This window comes from Elephantulus edwardii, unplaced genomic scaffold (assembly GCF_000299155.1).
Source record: "Elephantulus edwardii isolate Elephantulus edwardi_28Jun2011 unplaced genomic scaffold, EleEdw1.0 scaffold00751, whole genome shotgun sequence".
NCBI classification, from domain to species: domain Eukaryota; kingdom Metazoa; phylum Chordata; class Mammalia; order Macroscelidea; family Macroscelididae; genus Elephantulus; species Elephantulus edwardii.
The window spans coordinates 4655-9031 of NW_006400501.1; the positions used below are offsets into that span (position 1 = coordinate 4655).

Consider the following 4377-nt stretch of genomic DNA (forward strand, 5'->3'; position numbering starts at 1 on the left):
CAAGAAAGGTGATCCAGCTGAATGTGGAAACAATTGAACAATATCATTAATATCACATGCAAGCAAAATACTTCTGACGATCATTCAAAAATGACTGAAACAGGACATAGAGAACTGCCAGAAGTTCAAACAGGATTTAGAAGAAGCCATGGAACTAGGGATGTCATATGAATCCTGCCTGACAGTAAGGAATACCAGAATAATGTCTAGTTTTGCTTTATTGACTATGCAAAGGCATTTGACAGTATGGATCGTAACAAGTTGTGGCTGACATTGAAAAGAATGGGAGTTCCAGAGTACTTAAGTGTCCTCACATGAAATCTGTACCTGAACAGGAGACTGTTGTGTGAACAGTGCAGGCGAACACCGCATAGTTTAAAATTAAGAAGGGAATATGTCGGGGTTGTATTGTCTCTATCCATTTAATCTGTATGATGAGCAAATAATTTGGGGAGGTGGACTCCATGAAGGAGAATGTTTCATCAGGATTAAAGAGAGACTCATCAATAACCTGCATTATACAGATGTACAACCTTGCTTGCTGAAAGTGAGGAGAACTTGAAGCACTTCATGCAAAAGATCAAAAAATGCAACCTTTGGTATACATTGCATCTCAATGTCAGAAAAAATAGATTTTTATCACTGGATCATGATGGCCAGAGAAGAGATTGAAGCTATCAACAACTTCTTCTTACTTAGATCCACAATTAACATCCTTGGTACCCGAAGGCAGGACATAAGAAGATGCATTGCACTGGAAAATATGTGGCTAGGGATGTCTCCAAATTATTGAGGAGTAATGATATCAGTTTGAGGACTAAGGAACATCTGATTCAAGCCATCACCTTTCCAATCACTTATTATGCATCCGAGAGTGGGAAAAGGAGTAAAGATGACAGAATAATTAATGCCTTTCAGCTGTGAGATTGGAGAAGAGTACAGAAATCCCATGGATGGCCAAAAACCAAATATATATTAGAAAGATTGCATCCAGAGAGTGTTCTTTGGAGGCAAGAATGATGTGTATTTGTTTCACATACTTTGGGCATGTCGCTAGGAGGAGCTATTCTTTGGAGAGGGTCATCATGCTAGAAAGGGTTGGTGAAGGAGAGGAAGACCCTCAATCAGGTGTATCGACACAGTGACTATAGCAATGGGCTCTAGTGTGTCAGGAAGTGTGAGGATGGCACAGGGTAGAACATGGTTCAAATCTTTTGTTTGTCAGTTCGCTTTGAGTTGTACTCAGCTTGATGGCACAAAACAACAACAAGAACAACAACATTACTCTTTACCTGCCAGTCTGTACAACACAATTAATCAATGATTTCTGTGGAGTTAATTCTGACTCATGAAACCCTCTACATGTCAGAGTAGAACTGTGCTCCAGAGACAGTGCAGTGACTGCTTTTTAGAGATGTGAATTTCCAGTGCTTTCTTCCCTGATGCCTATGGTTGGATTGAACCATTATCTGATGTTTTGGTTAGCAACTTAACTTTTTAATTGATCATATTACTCTGGAACTCATATTTTTTTTCCACTGGAAAATAATTTTTTATTTTGACCCCTCCATCTAGTCCTGACATTAGGCACCTTCTTCTTTTGCAATGAGGTCTTTTTTAAGTGGTCCCATGAAGGCCTTCTTCTCCTCCATTGTCTGGAAGCGGCCATGGCCAAACTTGGAGGTGGTGTCGGTGAACTTGAGATCAATCTTCTCCAGCACTGGGTCTGCACCAGCAAGTACTTGCTGCACTCGCTTCTTGGTCCCCACCACACAGCCTGTCAGTATAACAAAGTCGTTGGTCACTTCACCATAGTGGACAAAGCCACCCAGAGGATTGATGCTCTTGTCTGAGAGATCGTAGTCAGTGGAGTCATTGTTTTTGATCAGCTTGCCGTCCTTGATAAGGTAGCCTTGACCAATCTTGTAGATTTTCTTGTTGATCTCCGTGCGGTGATGGTAGCCCTTCTGCTCAGCACGAGCCACAGAGAAGGCCACTCGGGCAGGGTGCCAGGCCCCAATACAAGCGACCTTATGCAGCCCTCGGTGGCTCTTGCGGGGTAGCTTCTTGGTGTGCCAGCGGTTGGTGACCGCGTTGTAGCCCTTTCCCTTGGTCACTCCGATGACACCGAATACCTGGCTCACTGGCACCTGCTGCTCCAGCTTCTCGCGAGCCCAGTCCAACTTCTCAGTCACTGTGCTCCCATTCACCTGGATCTCCATCAGGTGAGCCTTCTTCTGGCGCAAAGGAAGCAGGCGCATCTGGGTGTGGGCGATGACCCGGATGACCTGGCAGTACTTCTTCATGCTGCTGAAGTCCTTTTCTAACAGCTTCTTGCCATCCTCATCCTGCCATTTCTTGCAGTACTTGGTAAAAGCCTTCTTCTTAGACTTGTGCCAGTTCTTGTAGAAGCGCCGTTTGCATTCATCACTGATGTGCTCTGCAAAGACAGTCTTGAAGGTGCGGAGGCCGCGAGGGGTTTCCACGTAACCCACGATGCCCACAATCACCATGGGAGGCGTCTCCACAATTGTTACCGCCTCTACTACTTCCTTCTTGTTCACCTTGGAACCCGGCCTGTCCACCTCCCGCACGATGTGTGTCATGCAGGCCTTCTAGCCCAGTAAGGCCGTGAGGTGCACGGGCTTGGTGGCGTCATCCTTGGGGAAGCTCTTCACCTTCCCGCGGTGCCGGCTGCTGTGTTTTCAAGGCAGGAAGCCCAGGGATCCGGGCCTGGGGGCTGAGAACTTCCTGTGTGACATCATGACGTCAGTGCCTGCCGGTAGAGCTCTGAAACTCATATTACCCTAAATCAATGTACATATAAAAAATAAGTTAATAATAACAAGTTAGTCAAATGAAGTTAAAAAAATGGAATTTGAGGGTATAAATGTTACTTACCCCAAAGTACACATATTTGGCTGCAAAGAGAAAGGACAGTGCAGAAAATGCCTCCCAGCTTAAGTGAATTTTTGATCAATAATTGTTTATTAAATTAAGAGTAATTTTAAGTTAATTATTTAATAATTCCCCTTGCTTTATTTTTAGATCAAGTCAGTGAAGAACTTGGTAAGTTTTGTGCTATTTTTGCATGTTAAATTGAAAACACAATCAGCATATGCTTAGAACACTACTCTGTCATTGGTTGCATATATCTGATGATGTGAAAAGCAGTAAAATTCCAACAATTAGTCTCAACTACTCACTGAAATCTCCAAGTTATAAAAGACTAAGTTCTACAACTAGCTATATTTCTTGGAATTAATACTTCCTCTCTTTATTTTATTTTTAGACCAAGTTTTGTGTTTCTTTCAGTTGCTAAATTAAAAATATGATTTTTGTTTTCTGAGAACACTAACATCTCTCTAACTAGTTGCATGTATATGGAGTTTAGTCATATTCCAGCAATCAGACTGAAATATTCATTGATATCTCCAAATTATAGAAGAACACATTCTACCATAATATTTCTTGGAATTACTATTTGTGGGTTTTTCTTTTTCATTTTCAGACCAAGTTAGAAATGAAAATGGTAAGTTCTGTGTTTCTTTAATATGGTACATTGAAAATACAGTTGTTATCTGCTTAGAACACTACCTTCTCCAAATCTGGTTGCACATAGATGATTAATTAGAGTTCATTCAAATTCTAGCAATCTGATTCATCTATTTACTGATATCTCTAAGATACAGAAGAAGAAATTCTATCACTATATTTCTTAGAATTAATGTTTCCTTTGTTTATTTTAGATCAAATCAGAAAAGAATATGGTAAGATCTGTGTTTCTTTCAGATGCCAAATCAAAACTACAATTGATGTCTGCCAAGGATACTAACATCCCTTTAACTGGTTGCATGTATATGATAAATTAGAGCTTGGTTAGATTCCAGCAATCTGAGTCAAATATTGGTTGATATTTCCAAATAATTCTACCTTAATTCTTGGAATTGTTATTTCCCTTTTAAAATTTCTAGACCAATAGGTTTAGTAAGTTTTCTGTTTCCTTCATATGCTAAATTAAAAATGCAATTGCTATCTGCTCAGAATACTGCCTTCCCCATAACTAGTTGCATGTATATGATGGTGTTAAGTGAAATTCTAGTAATCTGACTCAAATATTCATTGATTCCTCCAAGTTATAGAAGAACACACTTTACCACTATATTTCTTAGCATTAATATTTCTTTTCTTTATTTTATTAATAGATCAAGTCAGAAAAGAACTTGGTAAGTTCTGTGTTTTTATATGTTGTTGTTGTTGTTATGTGCCGTCGAGTCGCCTGTGGCTCATAGCGACCCTTTGTACAACAGCCCTAAACTCCGCTCTGTCCTGTGCCAATCGCACTGTCTCTGAAACTCCCATCCCAATTATCCCAGT

At 40.5% G+C, this 4377-nt stretch overlaps 1 pseudogene; it reads right to left on the bottom strand.

Moving 5' to 3' along the window:
• Positions 1-1583: 1583 nt before the first annotated feature.
• On the bottom strand, positions 1584-2762 carry LOC102861879 (annotated as a pseudogene).
• Between the last annotated feature and the right edge of the window lie 1615 nt (positions 2763-4377).